This window comes from Hyla sarda, chromosome 3 (assembly GCF_029499605.1).
Source record: "Hyla sarda isolate aHylSar1 chromosome 3, aHylSar1.hap1, whole genome shotgun sequence".
NCBI classification, from domain to species: Eukaryota; Metazoa; Chordata; class Amphibia; order Anura; family Hylidae; genus Hyla; species Hyla sarda.
Genome location: NC_079191.1, coordinates 114,054,680 through 114,075,243, shown reverse-complemented (window position 1 = coordinate 114,075,243; position 20,564 = coordinate 114,054,680). Strand labels below are relative to the sequence as shown.

At 43.0% G+C, this 20,564-nt stretch overlaps 1 protein-coding gene across 2 annotated transcripts in view; it reads right to left on the bottom strand.

The window, feature by feature from the left end:
* CLSTN2 (calsyntenin 2) overlaps positions 1 to 20,564 on the bottom strand; it is a 1,059,217-nt gene that overhangs the window by 38,846 nt on the left and 999,807 nt on the right. The gene's annotated exons all lie outside the window — the stretch shown is intronic.

The window sequence follows — 20,564 nt, the reverse complement described above, 5'->3', positions numbered from 1 at the left end:
TCTAGAGGAGAACTTAAAGAGGTTATCCACCATGAGGAAATGTTAGTACGTTCCATAGTAAATTCAGCTCGTGGTAATTCCCAACATTCTAACTCAAAAAATTCTAATAGTAAGAAAAATCAAATTATTTCTGAAACCAAATCATCAGCTAATAAATCTTCTATGTCTGCTACTAATGCTAATGCAAGTTGTAGCCAAAAAGTCACCACTATTACATGGATCTCTCCTGCCAATTCTAATGTTAATGTTCTTAACAACACTACCACTAATACTCTCCTATCATTAGACAGACCAGCACCTAACATGGTCTGTCCTTTGCTTCCTCCACTTACTTTTTCGGATACCTGTCATGGGTTGGACCTGGGTTCCGGGGCAGTGGGGGGTCTCTATGCTGGGCAGCCCTGTAAGCCTCTTGACTGCTCCATCGATTCCTCCCTCCTCACGGTACACGAGGTTTCATTGTCTGACATGATTTCCACACTTATTGATAGTTCACAATATGACACATTTGACACCCCAGGTAGTTCTACTCCTGCTTCCACTTCTTCATCTTCTTTTTACAATTGCCCTCCCACTACAGATGCCACTCTAGCGTGCAATGCCAATTTGGATGTACGCTTACGCACGATCACTCAGTATTACCCCCTCATAAAGACACTAAATCGAACACAATCCTTAAAAAGAAAGGAAAACCCAGAGGTTGCAGAGGAGGTCAAAGAAAATGCCATCGCACCTCTACAACTATCTCAAAGACAGAAAAATTAATAACAAAAAAAGAAAATATAAAAAATTTTAATCTATCCAGCTGTTACGCCGAGCGCTCCGGGTCCCCGCTCCTCCCCGGAGCGCTCGCTACACTCCTCTCACTGCAGCGCTCCGGTCGGTTCCACGGACCCGGGGCGCTGCGATACCGCCTCTGGCCGGGATGCGATTCGCGATGCGGGTAGCGCCCGCTCGCGATGCGCACCCCGGCTCCCGTACCTGACTCGCTCTCCGTCAGTTCTGTCCCGGCGCGCGCGGCCCCGCTCCCTAGGGCGCGCGCGCGCCGGGTCTTTGCGATTTAAGGGGCCACTGCGCCGCTGATTGGCGCAGTGGTTCCAATTAGTGTTTACACCTGTGCACTTCCCTATATCACCTCACTTCCCCTTCACTCCCTCGCCGGATCTTGTTGCCTTAGTGCCAGTGAAAGCGTTTCCTTGTGTGTTCCTAGCCTGTGTTCCAGACCTCCTGCCGTTGCCCCTGACTACGATCCTTGCTGCCTGCCCCGACCTTCTGCTACGTCCGACCTTGCTTCTGTCTACTCCCTTGTACCGCGCCTATCTTCAGCAGCCAGAGAGGTTGAGCCGTTGCTAGGGGATACGACCTGGTCACTACCGCCGCAGCAAGACCATCCCGCTTTGCGGCGGGCTCTGGTGAAAACCAGTAGTGACTTAGAACCGATCCTCTAGCACGGTCCACGCCAATCCCTCTCTGGCACAGAGGATCCACTACCTGCCAGCCGGCATCGTGACAGTAGATCCGGCCATGGATCCCGCTGAAGTTCCTCTGCCAGTTGTCGCTGACCTCACCACGGTGGTCGCCCAGCAGTCACAACAGATTGCGCAACAAGGCCAACAGCTGTCTCAACTGACTGTTATGCTACAACAGTTACTACCACAGCTCCAGCAACCATCTCCTCCGCCAGCTCCTGTACCTCCTCCGCAGCGAGTGGCCGCTTCTGGACTACGACTATCCTTGCCGGATAAATTTGATGGGGACTCTAAGCTTTGCCGTGGCTTCCTTTCCCAATGTTCATTACACTTGGAGATGATGTCGGACCAGTTCCCCACTGAAAGGTCTAAGGTGGCTTTCGTAGTCAGCCTGCTGTCTGGAAAAGCCCTGGCTTGGGCCACACCGCTCTGGGACCGCAATGACCCCGTCACTGCCTCTGTACACTCCTTCTTCTCGGAGATTCGAAGTGTCTTTGAGGAACCTGCCCGAGCCTCTTCTGCTGAGACTGCCCTGTTGAACCTGGTCCAGGGTAATTCTTCCGTTGGCGAGTATGCCGTACAATTCCGTACTCTTGCTTCTGAGTTATCCTGGAACAATGAGGCCCTCTGCGCGACCTTTAAAAAAGGCCTATCCAGCAACATTAAAGATGTTCTGGCCGCACGAGAAATGCCTGCTAATCTTCATGAACTTATTCACCTAGCCACTCGCATTGACATGCGTTTTTCCGAAAGGCGTCAGGAGCTCCGCCAAGATATGGACTCTGTTCGCACGAGGCGTTTCTTCTCCTCGGCTCCTCTCTCCTCTGGTTCCCTGCAATCTGTTCCTGTGCCTCCCGCCGTGGAGGCTATGCAGGTCGACCGGTCTCGCCTGACATCTCAAGAGAGGACACGACGCCGCATGGAGAACCTCTGCCTGTACTGTGCTAGTACCGAACACTTCCTGAGGGATTGTCCTATCCGCCCTCCCCGCCTGGAAAGACGTACCCTGACTCCGCACAAAGGTGAGACAATCCTTGATGTCCACTCTGCTTCTCCACGTCTTACTGTGCCTGTGCGGATGTCTGCCTCTGCCTTCTCCTTCTCTTCTGTGGCCTTCTTGGACTCTGGATCTGCAGGAAATTTTATTTTGGCCTCTCTCGTCAACAGGTTCAACATCCCAGTGACCAGTCTCACCAGACCCCTTTACATCAATTGTATAAACAATGAAAGATTGGACTGTTAAATACGTTTCCGCACGGAGCCCCTTCTAATGAGCATCGGATCTCATCACGAGAGGATTGAACTTTTGGTCCTCCCCAATTGCACCTCGGAAATTCTCCTTGGACTTCCCTGGCTTCAACTTCATTCCCCAACCCTGGATTGGTCCACTGGGGAGATCAAGAGTTGGGGGCCCTCTTGTTCCAAGGACTGTCTAAAACCGGTTCCCAGTAACCCTTGCCGTAACTCTGTACTTCCTCCAGTAACCGGTCTCCCTAAGGCCTATATGGACTTCGCGGATGTTTTCTGCAAAAAACAAGCGGAGACTCTACCTCCTCACAGGCCTTATGATTGTCCTATCGACCTCCTCCCGGGCACTACTCCACCCCGGGGCAGAATTTATCCTCTCTCTGCCCCAGAGACTCTTGCCATGTCTGAATACGTCCAGGAGAATCTAAAAAAGGGCTTTATCCGTAAATCCTCCTCTCCTGCCGGAGCCGGATTTTTCTTTGTGTCCAAAAAAGATGGCTCTCTACGTCCTTGCATTGACTACCGCGGACTTAATAAAATCACGGTTAAGAACCGCTACCCCTTACCCCTCATCTCTGAACTCTTTGATCGCCTCCAAGGTGCCCACATCTTTACTAAATTGGACTTAAGAGGCGCCTATAACCTCATCCGCATCAGAGAGGGGGATGAGTGGAAAACAGCATTTAACACCAGAGATGGACACTTTGAGTATCTGGTCATGCCCTTTGGCCTGTGCAACGCCCCTGCTGTCTTCCAGGACTTTGTTAATGAAATTTTTCGTGATCTGTTATACTCCTGTGTTGTTGTATATCTTGATGATATCCTAATTTTTTCGGCCAATCTAGAAGAACACCGCCAGCATGTCCGTATGGTTCTTCAGAGACTTCGTGACAATCAACTCTATGCTAAAATTGAGAAATGTCTGTTTGAATGCCAATCTCTTCCTTTTCTAGGATACTTGGTCTCTGGCCAGGGACTACAAATGGATCCAGATAAACTCTCTGCCGTCTTAGATTGGCCACGCCCCTCCGGACTCCGTGCCATCCAACGTTTTTTGGGGTTCGCCAATTATTACAGGCAATTTATTCCACATTTTTCTACCATTGTGGCTCCTATTGTGGCTTTAACCAAAAAAAATGCCGATCCCAAGTCTTGGCCTCCTCAAGCGGAAGACGCCTTTAAACGACTCAAGTCTGCCTTCTCTTCGGCTCCCGTGCTCTCCAGACCTGACCCATCTAAACCCTTCCTATTGGAGGTTGATGCCTCCTCAGTGGGAGCTGGAGCTGTCCTTCTACAAAAAAACTCTTCCGGGCATGCTGTTACTTGTGGGTTTTTTTCTAGGACCTTCTCTCCGGCGGAGAGGAACTACTCCATCGGGGATCGAGAGCTTCTAGCCATTAAATTAGCACTTGAGGAATGGAGGCATCTGCTGGAGGGATCAAGATTTCCAGTTATTATTTACACCGATCACAAGAACCTCTCATACCTCGAGTCTGCCCAACGGCTGAATCCTCGTCAGGCCAGGTGGTCTCTGTTCTTTGCCCGATTTAATTTTGAAATTCACTTTCGGCCTGCTGATAAGAACATTAGGGCCGATGCTCTCTCTCGTTCCTCAGATGCTTCTGAAATTGAACTCTCTCCTCAACACATCATTCCTCCTGACTGCCTGATTTCCACTTCTCCAGCCTCCATCAGGCAAGCTCCTCCAGGAAGGACCTTTGTTTCTCCACGCCAACGCCTCGGAATCCTCAAATGGGGTCACTCCTCCCATCTCGCAGGTCATGCGGGCATCAAGAAATCTGTGCAACTCATCTCTCGCTTCTATTGGTGGCCGACTCTAGAGACTGATGTGGTGGACTTTGTGCGAGCCTGCACTATCTGTGCCCGGGATAAGACTCCTCGCCAGAAGCCCGCTGGTTTTCTTCTTCCTCTGCCTGTTCCCGAACAACCTTGGTCTCTGATTGGTATGGATTTTATTACTGACTTACCCCCATCCCATGGCAACACTGTTATTTGGGTGGTCGTTGATCGATTCTCCAAAATGGCACATTTCATCCCTCTTCCTGGTCTTCCTTCAGCGCCTCAGTTGGCTAAACAATTTTTTGTACACATTTTTCGTCTTCACGGGTTGCCTACGCAGATCGTCTCGGATAGAGGCGTCCAATTTGTGTCTAAATTCTGGAGGGCTCTCTGTAAACAACTCAAGATTAAATTAAATTTTTCTTCTGCATACCATCCTCAATCCAATGGACAAGTAGAAAGAATTAACCAGATCTTGGGTGACTATTTACGACATTTTGTTTCCTCCCGCCAGGATGACTGGGCAGATCTTCTACCTTGGGCCGAATTCTCGTATAATTTCAGAATCTCTGAATCTTCCTCCAAATCCCCGTTTTTCGTGGTGTACGGCCGTCACCCTCTTCCCCCCCTCCCTACCCCCTTGCCCTCTGGTCTGCCCGCTGTGGATGAAATTTCTCGTGATCTTTCCATCATATGGAGAGAGACCCAAAATTCTCTCTTACAGGCTTCTTCACGCATGAAGAGATTCGCGGATAAGAAAAGAAGAGCTCCTCCCATTTTTTCCCCTGGAGACAAGGTATGGCTCTCCGCCAAATATGTCCGCTTCCGTGTCCCTAGCTATAAGTTGGGACCACGCTATCTTGGTCCTTTCAAGATTTTGCGCCAGATTAATCCTGTCTCTTACAAACTTCTTCTTCCTCCTTCTCTTCGTATTCCTAATGCCTTTCATGTTTCTCTTCTTAAACCACTTATCATTAACCGTTTCTCTCCCAAATCTGTTCCCCCCACTCCTGTCTCCGGCTCCTCGGACATCTTCTCCGTCAAAGAAATTTTAGCATCTAAAAAGGTCAGAGGGAAAACCTTCTTTTTAGTGGATTGGGAGGGTTGTGGTCCAGAAGAGAGGTCCTGGGAACCTGAGGACAATATCCTGGACAAAAGTCTGGTCCTCAGGTTCTCAGGCTCCAAGAAGAGGGGGAGACCCAAGGGGGGGGGTACTGTTACGCCGAGCGCTCCGGGTCCCCGCTCCTCCCCGGAGCGCTCGCTACACTCCTCTCACTGCAGCGCTCCGGTCGGTTCCACGGACCCGGGGCGCTGCGATACCGCCTCTGGCCGGGATGCGATTCGCGATGCGGGTAGCGCCCGCTCGCGATGCGCACCCCGGCTCCCGTACCTGACTCGCTCTCCGTCAGTTCTGTCCCGGCGCGCGCGGCCCCGCTCCCTAGGGCGCGCGCGCGCCGGGTCTTTGCGATTTAAGGGGCCACTGCGCCGCTGATTGGCGCAGTGGTTCCAATTAGTGTTTACACCTGTGCACTTCCCTATATCACCTCACTTCCCCTTCACTCCCTCGCCGGATCTTGTTGCCTTAGTGCCAGTGAAAGCGTTTCCTTGTGTGTTCCTAGCCTGTGTTCCAGACCTCCTGCCGTTGCCCCTGACTACGATCCTTGCTGCCTGCCCCGACCTTCTGCTACGTCCGACCTTGCTTCTGTCTACTCCCTTGTACCGCGCCTATCTTCAGCAGCCAGAGAGGTTGAGCCGTTGCTAGGGGATACGACCTGGTCACTACCGCCGCAGCAAGACCATCCCGCTTTGCGGCGGGCTCTGGTGAAAACCAGTAGTGACTTAGAACCGATCCTCTAGCACGGTCCACGCCAATCCCTCTCTGGCACAGAGGATCCACTACCTGCCAGCCGGCATCGTGACACCAGCTATATACTTTCTGAAAATGAAACTAATTTACTTGCAAAGGGGCTTTCTTTTTGTCCTGCTGCACATCCGAATGACTTTCAGTTATTTTTAGATCTAAATGACTTTATTCGTAGATTAACATTGAGCCGTCATTTTTTTATCCAGAACAGATCCGATCATCAAACTATTAATACCCCCCAAATTTCGAATTTGGGAGTTTGTAATTCTAGTATTGGTAACACTCCCACTCCCGTTACCACATCAGTTGACATGACTCCAGCTCGTCATGTACTAGTAAAACCTAAATCTTCGTTTTACCCTTTACACAATCGTGGCAGCCATCTTGAGACTTTTTACCATATGGTCATGCAGGATTTTTCAAATTTATGTGATAAATCTGTCATTTTTAAGGAGAATGATAATCTAACTTCTGCCGAGAGAACTGCTATTAAATCCATACAGAACAATAAATCTATTATTGTTCGCCCTGCAGACAAAGGTGGGGGGGTCGCAGTTTTGAATAGGGCTGATTATAATGAAGCCCTCAGAATCCTATCAGATCTTGAATACTATACCCCACTTTCCAATGACCCTTCTCCTCATATTTTTTCACAATATTGTTTGCTTATAGGTGGAGCTGTAGAAAATCAATTGTTGGATAAGAGGGAGCACACATTTCTCAATATAAAAAATTATAATTTACCTATTTTTTATTATTTACCCAAATTACATAAATGCTTAACCAATCCCCCTGGTAGACCTATTATTTCTGGTATTGGTTCGATTACTGCAAATCTTTCCCACTTTATAGATTTATTTCTTCAACCTTTTGTTTTACATTTACCATCCTATTTGAGAGATTCAGCTCAGCTCATTTCTGAACTACATGCCCTATCCCTACCCCCCCCCCCATTATAGTTTCCTTACCCTGGATGTGTGCTCCCTCTATTCTAACATCTCCACTGATTTAGGTGTTCCTGCAATTAAACATTTTTTACAAGAGGACCCCTCACTAAACCCCAGTCAGTCAGAATTTTTACTGGAGTCCATTAGATTTATTCTTCTTAATAATGTTTTTGAATTCAATCATACCATTTATCGACAGAACAGGGGCTGTGCCATGGGGACTCGATTCGCCCCCAGTTACGCAAATTTGTTCATGGGGCGATTCGAGTCCCTAGTTATGGCACAGTCCCTGTATTTTAAGTTTGTTTTTTTCTTTCGTCGTTATATTGTCGACCTCTTTTTGATCTGGGTAGGTACTTAACATGAAGCTGACCTCTTTGTACATGAGCTGAATACTAATACATGGGGCATAAAATTTACTATGCATTATGCAGAAAACTCCATTCAATTTTTAGACCTTGATATCCATAAAACAGTCGATGGCACTATTTCCACGAAGACTTTTTTCAAATCTGTTGATATTAACAGTTTTTTACAGTTCGACAGTGCACATTATCCAAGCTGGCTAAGAGGGGTGCCATTCGGCCAGTATTTCCGAATTCGCAGAAACTGTACTTCTGATTCAGATTTTATTTCTCAAGCTGAGGTTTTAAAACAACGCTTCATACAGAAGGGCTATCCTAAATCGCTCTTAACTAAGGCATACATGAAGGTGAAGGATAAAAAACAATCTGATCTGGTTACATCTATTTCCAAAAAATCTAGTTCCAATCAGCCTCACAACCCCTTTAGATATAACTGTGTTATGAATTTCAATATTGAGGCATCTAATATCAGAAAAATACTAACTAAAAACTGGCCCATTATCCAAAATGATAAAATTCTAAACCAAATAATTCCCCCAGTTCCTTATGTCACCTACAGACGTTCCAAAAATCTTAGTAATTTATTAGCCCCCAGTAGATTCTCCGAACATAGTACACCACAGAACATCTGTTCCACTAAATCGTATTGTTTCCCTTGTAAAAAAAAGTTGCTGCCTTTGTTGCGAATGGATTATCCAAACTGATACTTTTTCTTCCTTTTTTACACAACAAACATTTAAAATAAAAGATTCACTAAATTGCGACACCACTTTTGCTATCAATCTATTAACCTGTGGTTGCGACCGCCAATACGTTGGCCGCACCACACAAACAGTGCGCTCTAGGATGAACAAACACAGATGGAACATAAAACATGGTTTTTTGTTGCATAGTTTGTCCCGACACTTCACTCTTCACCATCAAAAAAATACCGAAACTTTGAAATTAATTATTTTAGAAACTATCCCCATTCATTTACCTAACAGAATACAAAGATTAAATAATCGTGAATCCTTCTGGATCCACAAACTACATACTTTGCACCCTCAAGGTTTTAATGAATGTATCGATACAGTTAAATAATCTGATAAATTAGGGTTTATAAACTTTCCATTTCTTCTAATGGACTAATCTCCAAAATATTATATCTAGATTATTTAAATTTTCGTTGTTCCTTCTGTGCTGTTCACCCTGGAGCGCCCCACTGTGTATTTATTATTCTTTATGTTTTATTATCCATGTTTCTTTTCTTGTTTTTCCTTCCTTTCTGCATACAGAAACTTTTGCATCTTTTATTTTTTTATATAATGTTTGTAAATTTGGATCTTTACGAATATTCACACCCTGCGTTTTCGCTAGGTGCTGTATTCAATACCACACTAGTTATTCTAGTTCATTTTTTTCACTTTCTCTAAATAGTGTTCATATATCACCCTCTGGTCAGTTGCGATTTGTTTTACCGCACTGTTTATTTTTCATTTAATAATGCAGTGATATACAAATCAATTTTTTACTCTTTTGAACTAACATACATAGCACCTTATAGGTCTTTATTCTTTTATATTATATATATTAAAATAATGCCCAACTTGCGTTGTTGAATGCCGCACCGGTGACTAGGCGGTGTGATTGCTTGAGTCGCTTGTGGTGGTATATTCACACCACATGCGATAAATATATTATATATATATATATATATATATATATATATATATATATATTTATATGTTTATATGATTCCATTGTGCTTTTACATTATTGTTTCATTATTATTTTTGTGATTTTTGTCTGTTTATATTTATTTATATCTATTTATATATTTTTCATACATTGTAACACTCATATGTGGATTTGTAATTTTATGTAACAACTCTTTCAAAAAGTACTCTAATGGTTAATCCCTGGAGGTATATATATCTGTTACCAGCCTTCTCTTGTCATGCCTGATGAAGCTGCGCATGCGCAGCGAAACGCGTTGCATTTAATAAATCCATTGATTTTACTTGGCTGCCTGATGGTTCCTCTCTGCGCCAGACAAACTCCTGACTCCCCGTTCTTTCGGTTTTGATTTTACAGCCCCTGTAGAATAGTAAAATAAAAAAAATCCTAGAATACCCCTTTGATAAAGCTGCTTGGCCCTCTAGCAATAATATATTCAAATGTGTAAGTAGTCCAGATTTTGATAAGGACTGTTTTCAAGGTAGGGATCATTGAGGACTTCCAGTTTCTAGTTAGAGCTATATTACAAATAATAAAAAATAAATCTCTGTTGGCAGGAGAGACATTAGAAAGATCCAAGAAAAGGAGCATCAACTGAGACTGCCAATTAACTGAACAACCTGTTAGTGAATGAAGTAAGGCTTTGATTGCATCCCAATGAGGTCTAATTAAAGGGCAAAACCATAAAACATATGCCAAAAGTGCCTCTCTGACCACATATATCGGAAGACCCAGGATACATTCTAGAGAGGAAGAGGAAGGAGAAGCACCGTGCAGCAGGATTCAAGATCCGTTTGGGTGCTCAGCTTCGGGAGCAGACCTACCCCCAATGCAATATCCAAAACATTGCGGTGCTCGCATCATGCCCGGCAGGACCCGGCTGCTATCAGCAGCCAGGGACCCGCCAGTAATGGCGGACAACCGCGATCGCACGGATGTCTGCCATTAACCCCTCGGATGCCGTGATCAATACAGATCACGGCATCTGTGGCAGTGCAGTACTTTGAATGGATGATCGGATCACCCGCAGTGCTGCCGCGGTGATCCGATCATTCAGCATGGCGGCCGGAGGTCCCCTCACCTGGCTCCAGCCGTCTCCTGGGGTCTTCTGCTCTGGTCTGAGATCGAGCAGACCAGAGCAGAAGATCACCGATAATACTGAGCAGTGCTGTGTCCTATACATAGCACTGAACAGTATTAGCAATCAACTGATTGCTATGAATAGTCCCCTATGGTGACATAAAAAGTGTAAAAAAAAAAAAAAAAGTAAAAAAATGTAAAATAAAAAAGTAAAAAAATGTGAAAAATCCCCCCAATAAAAAAGTAAAACATAGTTACATAGTTAGTATGGTTGAAAAAAGACATACGTCCATCAAGTCCAACCAGGGAATTGAAGTGAAGGGTGTAAGGGGATAAGGGGAAGGGATGTAGTTTTATAATTCTGCATAAGCATTAATGTTATTTTGTTCCAGGAATGTATCCAACCCTGTTTTAAAGCTGGTAATTGTTCCTGCTGTGACCAGTTCCTGAGGTAGACCGTTCCATAAATTCACAGTCCTCACGGTAAAGAAGGCGTGTCGCCCCTTTAGACTAAACCATTTCTTCTCCAGATGGAGGGAGTGCTCCCTCGTCCTTTGGGGGGATTTAACCTGGAACAGTTTTTCTCCATATTTTTTGTATGGGCCATTTATATACTTATATACGTTTATCATATCCCCCCTTAAACGTCTCTTCTCAAGACTAAACAATTGTAACTTCTTTAATCGTTCCATTCCCCATATTAGTTTAGTCGCGCGTCTCTGCACCCTTTTCAACTCCGCAGTGTCCCTTTTATGAACAGGCGACCAAAACTGAACAGCATATTCCAGGTGAGGCCGTACCAATGCTTTATAAAGGGGGAGTATTATGTCCCTGTCCCTCGAGTCCATGCCTCTTTTTATACATAACAATATCCTGCCGGCTTTGGAAGCAGCAGCCTGACATGCTATTCTGTAGTCTGTGATCTACAAGTACACCCAGATCCTTCTCTACGTATGTTTTTCCCAATTTTATCCCCAAAAAAGCAATAAAAAAAATAATTTATACACAAATTTGGTATTGCCACGTGCATAAAAGTCTGAACTATTAAAATATATTGTTAATTATCCCGTACGGTGAACAGTGTAAACGTAAAAAAAATTTTAAAGTCCAAAATTGCTGCTTTTTTGTCACAATTTATTCCCAAAAAATTAATAAAAAATTTATGAAAATTAAAACCTAAGGAAAAGTGGTACTTATAAAAACTACAGATGATGGTGCCAAAAATGAGCCCTCATATTGCCCCATATACGTAAAAACTAGAAAGTTATAGGTGCTCAAAATAGGGCAATTTCAAACATACTAATTTTGTTAAAATGGTTTGAGATTTTTTTTAAGCAGTACAATTATAGAAAAGCACATAATCATGGGTATCATTTTAATCGTACTGACCCTCAGAATAAAGAAAACATGTCATTTTTACTGGAAAGTGTACAGCATGAAAACAAAACCTTCCCAAATTTTTCCTAAATTGCGGTTTTCTTATCAATTTTCCCACATAAATAATATTTGTTTGGTTGCGCCGTAAATTTTATGGTAAAATAAGTGATGCAATTACAAAGTACAATTGGTGACACAAAAAACAAGCCCTCATATGGGTCTGTGGATGGAAATATAAGAGAGTTATGATTTTTAGAAGGCAAGGAGGAAAAAACGAAAATGCAAAAATAAAATTGGTATGGTCCTTAAGGCCAAAATGGGCCTGGTCCTTAAGGGGTTAATATTAGGGTTGCTCAGTCCACCAGTATCCATGGATTTAACAAGAATGGAAGTAGCAAGTCTGGGGTTTCTATTAGACCAGATAAAGTCAGATAATAATTTCTGAGCAATTTCTTTCTGAATAATTTCTTAATCTAAAAAAGGAATAAGGGAGGGAGATAGGGAGGGAGCGAAACAGAAAAAGCAGTTTTTGGAGCAGAAACACCTTAAAGATGGCAATACAACCCACCCACGATATATCTGATTTAGAGAGAAGATTGACCTCTGACCTAAGGCTCTACAATAAAGGCTCATAATTATTTTTTCAGAGAAAGGACTGGGGATTTGATAAATGAACACCGAGATATGAGATGTCTTGGTTGCGCCAATCGAAGGGATGTGTTTGCTTAAGGGTATCTATCAGTGTGGGGGGTAAATTCAAGGGTAAGGCCTGTGTTTTGGATGTATTCAAAGAATAATACGAGAGCCTACCAAACTCGGCTATATTGTCTAAAACTGCCATAAGAGAAGAGATGGGGTTGGTTAACATCAGGATCACATCATCAATGTATAACGAGACAACGTGATGTTGACTGCCCACCTTAACTCCACATATTCTATCATCTATTCAAATTGTTTGGGCAAGTGGTGGACTGGAGGCAACCCTGCCAGGACCCATTAGTGTTGAAAAACTCTCTCGACAAGGTGCCATTAACTATAACTCTAGCAGATGGACAGGTGTACAGGAATCCACAGAATAGCACCGGAGAACCCCATAGCACGGAGAACCGAGAAGGCGTGCAACCAGCAAAGCCAGTCATAGGCCTTTTCTGCGTCTAGGGCTAGTATCAGAGAAAGAGTATTAGAATGTTTAATATGATAAAGGACATTGAGAAGGCGACAGGTATCATCCGCCGTTTGACTTCCGGGAACAAAACACAACTGATCAGGGCTAATTAAGTCAGGGAGGACAGGGGCCAATCTAAGCGTTATGATTTTGGAATATACTTTTAAGTCTTCTCTGTATCTTTTTAAGTCTTGATTTAAAAGGGAAATGGGATGAAAATTCTGAAGTAGGTCTGTGGGTTTTCCAGGTTTAGGGATGGTTGTAATTAAAGCTTGGAAGTTTTCTTTGGGGAGGGAGACGGTGGACATCGCTTAAATGCAAAAGTTTTTAAGGTGTGGGAACAATAGGGGGGGGGGGAGAGGATTTATAATAAAAACTTGTGAACCAGTCAGGTTCAGGCGCTTTGTTGGCTAGTTAGGAAATAATTACTTTTTGCACTTCTTCTAGTGTTATAGGGGTGCTTAGGTTTAGACATTGTTGCTCCATAAGCTTGGGCAAATTGAGCTTCTTTAAATAATGTTGTACTGAATCTAAATGGTCAGGAGGGGACGCTACGGGGTCTCCTAAATTATATAAGGAAGCATAATAGGTGTTAAAGCCATTTGCCATGTCAATAGGAGTGACCAATTTAGCTCACGTAAATGGATGTATGAGAGCGGGTATGCATGCCTTCTGGTGCCTAACCTTCAAACTATGTGCCAATAGTTTACCCGCCTTGTTATCCTGAGCATAGAAGTGAGCCTGGGTCTTCCGATATGCCTTTTCATGAGAGACATAAGAGACTAGCATGTGGTGGCGCAATTCTGATCGAAGAGAACGGAGAGTATCAGAAGTTTTAGTGGAAGGAGTGTCCCTGTTGGACCTCTCTGTCGTCTGTAATTGAGAAAGAAGATCATTACATTTTTTGGTCTCTGAGTTTCGTAAGGATGGAACTATATTTAAAACAGCATCGATGGGATACCGCCTTGTGACAATTCCAGAGTGAGATAAGCACTCGTAACAGAGCCTGCATTAAAGGAGAAATAATCTGAGATATCCAACTTAAGTTGCTGTATGTACTCCAGGTGGGACATTAAGAAGAGGCTAATACGCCATAAGTCAGTAATCGGGGAAGAGACTTTGACTTGCAAGGTAAGAGTGATTGAAGAGTGGTCAGACCACATGATAGTCTATAGTCCAGGGCTCGAGTCCTGCAGGAAGGCACAGGAACGGCGTTCCTTTGCTTTTTCCAGAGGAGGAACGCCAGCCCTTTTACATTAGTCTTGCAGGACCAAGCTCTGTTCTTACCCTTCCTCCGTCTCCTCCCCCGGCCCGGACTGTTTGATGCAGGAGATGTAGGACCTGTGATGATGTCACCATCACATGTTGAGGGCGGAGCTAAGCTCCGGTAAGGTAAGCTCCGGTAAGGTAATTACATGGAGGGAGATTTGTTACAGTTTGTCACCACTGTAGTAGGGTAATTACATTAAGAGTAGGTCTGTTACAGTGTGTCACCACAGTAGTAAGGAGATTACATGAGGAGGACGTTTTTTACAGTGTGTCACCACAGTAGTAAGGACATTAGATGAGGAGGAGGTTTGTTACAGAGTGTCACCACACTAGTAAGGAGATAGCATTAGGAGTTTTTTTTTTTTTTACAGTGTTTCACCCCAGTAGTAAGGAGATTACATGATGAGGAGGTGTTTTACAGTGTGTCAACCCAGTAGTAAGGAGATTACATGAGGAGGTCTGTTATACTGTGTCAGCCCAGGAGATTACATGAGGAGGGGGTTTGTTACAGTGTGTTCCCCTAGTAGTAAGGAGATAACATAAGTAGGGGGGTTGTTACAGTGTATCACCGCAGTAGTAAAGAGATTACATTAGGAGGAGGTTTGTTACAGTGTGTCACCTCAGTAGTAAGGACATTACATGAGGAGTCGGTTTGTTACAGTGTGTCACCCCAGAAGTAAGGAGATTACATGATGAGTAGGTTTGTTACAGTGTGTCACCCCAGTACGTACTAAGGAGATTACATGAGGAGTAGGTTTGTTACAGTGTGTCACCCCAGTAATAAGGAGATTATATGATGAGGAGGTTTGTTACAGTGTGTCACCCCAGTAGTAAGGAGATTACATGATGAGGAGGTTTGTTACAGTGTGTCACCCCAGTAATAAGGAGATTACATGAGGAGGAGGTTTGTTACAATGTGTCACCCCAGTAGTAAGGAGATTACACGAGGAGGAGGTTTGTTACAGTGTGTCACCTCAGTAGTAAGTAATTACATGAGGAGTAGGTTTGTTACAGTGTGTCAACCCAGTAGTAAGGAGATTACATGAGGAGTTTGTTTGTTACAGTGTGTCACCCCAGTATTAAGGAGATTATATGATGAGGAGATTTGTTACATTGTGTCACCCCAATAGTGAGGAGATTATATGAGGACAAGGTTTGTTACAGTGTGCCACCCCAGTAGTAAGGAGATTACATGAGGAGAGGTCTTGTTACAGTGTATCACCCCATTAGTAAGGAGATTACATGAGGAGGAGGTTTGTTACAGTGTGTCACCCCAGTAGTAAGGAGATTACATGAGGAGAGGTCTTGTTACAGTGTATTGCCGCAGTAGTAAGGAGATTACATGATGAGGAGGTTTGTTACAGTGTGTCACCCCAGTGGTAAGGAGATTACAAGAGGAGAGATACAGTGTGTTATTGTGATGATAGGGACATAAGGAGGTTTTTGTTAAAGTGTATTATCAGAATGATAACCCCTTAAGAACATTGGGGAGATATATAGAGACCTGTGCAGAGGGAAAGTGGAGCAGTAGCCTATTGCAACCAATCAGATTACTTTTTTCATTTTTCAGAGGCCTTTTTAAAATATAAAGAAGCAATATGATTGGTTGCTATGGGCAACTGGTCAACTTATCCTCTGCACAGGTTTTAATAAATCTCCCCCATTGGAGGAAAATGTAAATCTTGGTGCCCTGTTACTTAATGAACCAGGAAGTACACTTACATCCTGAGCAGAAGGCCAACTATCAAGCGAGTGCAGAAGCTGTCAGCAGCCGTGCACTTACAGTGCACTTAAGTGCCGTCCGTAATCATGACACTTAAGCAGCGGCCGCAATCATATATGCGGGGGTCCAATCAGGTTGCTCACCTGTCGGAGGTCCTCTCACCTGCTCCGTGTGGGTCCCGGCTCCAACCTGCTGATAGAGCCTGCTGAGCCACGCTCTACTAGCAGATCACCAATAACACTGAGTACTGCTCTCTGCTATGCAACAGTGCAGCATTAATCAGTGTAAGAAATCTGATTGCATGTAAAAGTTTCCTATGGGGGACCTAAAAAAGTGAAAGTAAACTAAAAAAATGTTTTTTTTTTTAAATACACAAAAGCCCCTCCCCTAATAAATATGAACGTCATTCCTTTTTTCTACTTTTTAAATAAAAATAAAAAGCCCAGCATATTTGGTATTACTGCATGTGAAAATATCCGAATGATTATGTTTATGATCCCATATGGTGAACGGCGTAAATGTAAAATAATGCCAATGTCCACATCACAACCCAGAATAAATTGAATATAAAAGTGATCAAAAATACTTTTATTTCCAATAGTGGCACACTACACATCATGGGCCAAAAAAAATTGCCTTCATACAGCCCTGTATAGGGAAAATTAAAAAAAAGTTATAGGGGTCAGAATCCAATATTCAGAAAAAAAAATGCTTGACTTTTTTTTAAAAGCAGTACAATAATAGAAAAGGATGTAGACATGGGTATCATTACAATGATATTGACCTACAGAATAAAAATGGGAGATATTTTTTACCATAAAGTGCACTTCAAATAAACAACCCCCCCAAAGTTGCCGAATTGCATTTTTCTTTTCAATTTCTCTCACAAATTATATATTTTTTGGTTGCGCCATAGATTTTATAGTAAAATGAGTGATGTCATTACAAAATACAGTTGGTCGTGCAAAAATAAGCCTCATATGGGTCTGTGGATGGCGAAATGAGTTAGAGCTCTTAGAAAGCGAGGAGGAAAGAATCTAAAAGCTAAAAAAGTAAATTTTATGTGACAAAATGGGCTGTGTCCTTAATTCTATGAATGGTTTGTTACAGTTTATCAGAAAGGTAATTTGGTACAGTGTGTATTCTTGAGTGACAGTCACCCAGGGCCGCCACCACCACAATAGGAATGAAGCCGCCCTCTACCACTTTAACAGGGTAATGGCTGCTGGGAGTAGACATGCTGAGACAGTTATGTCTGCTAGAATACACCCAGTAGAACAGCCACTACTGTGGAGTCGGACTGTGATGGTAACTAACTTCAGTTGGGGCCTACTGCCATGTAGGGGCTATACAGGAGGGCTGGTAATTTCTACAGGGGGCATTATTACTGTTTGTGGCACTATAGATGCTGGAAAAGTGCAGAGCCTAAAATGTTTGTCTTGCAGGTTCTGTGGAGACGATTTATCCCTGAAATGAATTGTCATGACATTCTGGGCCAGATGGAGAAGAAAAAGGAACATAACCGACTCGCCACCCGCGAGTCAGCTGATGTAACTGTGTGTAATCACTTATATCGTCTGCAGTGCCTGTATGCAGCTGATATCTGCTATTATATGGTCACCATATGTGGAAATATGTGCGTGCGAGTCACCTGATGTAACTGCATGTAATCGCTTATATGGTCTGAAGATACTGTGTACAGCTGATATCTACCATTATATGGTCACCGTATGTGGAAATATTTGTAGAAGTGGGGGTAAGGGGCAGTAGTTGCCTCTGTTCTTTCCTTCTCTTGCTACTATATATGGTCCTATATATTCACATCATGATTTAAGCTTACACTTAGGGTATATATTCTGTCAACATATACTGCGGTGTAGTGGCAATGCCCCCATTTACTTTAGTGGCCTAAATATAGTCAAGGGCTAGTGTCTATGTTTAGGCCATTTTCTGCATGCATATGTTTACTTAGTGTGACTAAAAAGTGTGGTCTTCTGTGCTTTACATTGCTGTAAAGCGTAAGTTTAAATGGTGATGTGAACAACCGCCTAGTAGGATAACACAGAGGGTTGACCTGTTGTAAAAAAAATGTGTATACAGTTAACATCTGTGACTGAGCAATGAGTCTTGCCCTGTTACTAAACTCTTATAAACTGTAGGCAACTGTATGCCTGCGGCCTGTAAGAAGCCTGGAACCATGCAGGATGTCAAGTTTTAGCTTGGGGAATCGGAGGGGGGTGGATTAGAAATCTTGGGTGAGTTTCCACACTTTTTTTTCCCAGGACTTGACCCCTGCTATAGTCGAATTGGTGATAGTAGTTAGTAGGGTTCTGACTACCAACAGCATATCCAACAAAGAGTATGTGTTATGAACCAAGGAAACAAAGGTGACATCCTTCTCTGAGTCATGGCCTATGCGCCAAGTGTCGTAAAGTTCATTACTCCATGCCCATTCCGATAGGGACAAGGATTGTGTACGGGAGGGAGCAGAGGAGTCTAAAGCTGGGTTCATCACTAAATTAAAATCTCCCCCTAACATGAGAGATGCCCAGTTACATTTATGTGCAATTTTCATTACTTCATTGAGAAAACATAATTGGCCTCGGTTCGGGATATATATGGATACTATGATTAAAGGCATTGCATTAATAGAACAGCACAATATAAAAAAAACGGCCTCAAACATGGCGATCTCCTTCTATGCAGCTAGTGTCCTCGGCTGCCAGGCCACGCCCCAATATGGTTATTTTTTTTTTATTACACTTCAGTACACCACTTTGTAAGAATCCTCCTCTGCAATTATTTCTGCAACTTTTTAATCCGTTGTGCCAAAATGTGTGACTTTTTGCAAATTCTGTCCACAGCCCATTTTGTGAACCAGGTTTGGGCTGATATACATTTGTGCTAAGTTGAGAGTTTTGCAATAAATTGTGTGACGAATTACATATTATAAATTCCTGACCACTGCAAAAAGTTAACCAGACGATGGCATAGCTACACTATTTTACAAAAAGGATCTAAAGAGAAAGATGCTATAAAACAACAACTAAGACAAATCAAGCGACAAATCAACACCACAAAAACAGCGTAAAACCAATGATACTTTTTCTCATATGCCTTAAAATATTGTATAGTATACTTTTTTATAGTAGCGGGGATATAAAAGTTGCATAGTCTGGCCGTACGTTCAGCATGACTGTCTCAAACATTTCAGATGAACATGGTCTTCAACCAGTTTTCTCATAGAACTCTTCTGCCTCCTTTGCTAACTTGAAAAGATTAGATGTATTTTTAATTGGTATAAATAATAGGCTGGTATTAACTATATAATTTATTATATTAAACAGATGACAGGTGTTCTATTCTGCAACTCCACATTAATGCAAAACATCTGTCTGTCTTTAAGTAGTATTTATGGCATTGCAGGAACCTTGTTGTTATAAATGGAGGCTGTCATTATGACAAAGCTATTAAATAAGAAAATGATAGTATCTTTTTTATTTGTAGACTTTCTGTCAACATCAAATGATCTTTGTATTTAGCAATAGGATCCCTATTTTTTTATCTACAAAAATTGTAAACTTAGCTTGCGCTGAAGATAAATGTCCAAATTATCTCAGAAGGTCTTGTCACTTTTATTATTGGAAATTTTGTTAAGCAAAGATACCAAAGAAGCCTATCACTGTGATAAGAATATTTAAGACTCTATATAACAGGATGATTTAGCTGATGATAATGATTGCGATATTAGTGATTTTACAGGATAAATATTTACTCAATCATATTTCACTGTTCATGTCAGCAAAGCACTGCCTTGTTTTCTGTTGATGCTACATTCATTGCTTTTATGCTTAGGGTTATATATACTATTAAAGGGGTACTCCGTCCCTAGACATTTTATCCCCTATCCAAAGGATAGGGGATAAGATGTCTGATTGCGTTGTCCCGCTGCTGGGAGCCCTGTGATATCTGTGCAGCACTCAATATTCATTTAGAATGCTGGTTGCGGGCGACAGGGTTGTAACATCATGGCCACACCCTTTTGTGACATCATGCCATGCGGCGGCCACCACACCCCCTGCCATAGACTTGCATTGGGGGTGTGGTCGTGACATCATGACCCCGCCGCCCGCTCCAACCATTCAGAAAAAAATGTTCAACCACTGGGGCAGCGGAGTACACCTTTAAGTCGGCACAATGCTTTAAACTTTTTTTTAGATGTCCTGTTTTGTAGCAGAAATTAAAGGGGTACTCCGGTGGAACTTTTTTTTTTTTTTTTTTTAAATCAACTGGTGCCAGAAATTTAAACAGATTTGTACTTATTAGTTGCTGAATACTAAAGAGGAAATTCTTTACTTTTTGGAGCACAGTGCTCTCTGCTGACATCACGAGCACAGTGCTCTCTGCTGACATCACTGTCCATTTTAGGAACTGTCCAGAGCAGCATATGTTTGCTATTGGGATTTTTTCCTACTCTGGACAGTTCCTAAAATGGACAGAGATGTCAGCAGAGAGCACTGTGCTCATGATGTCAGCAG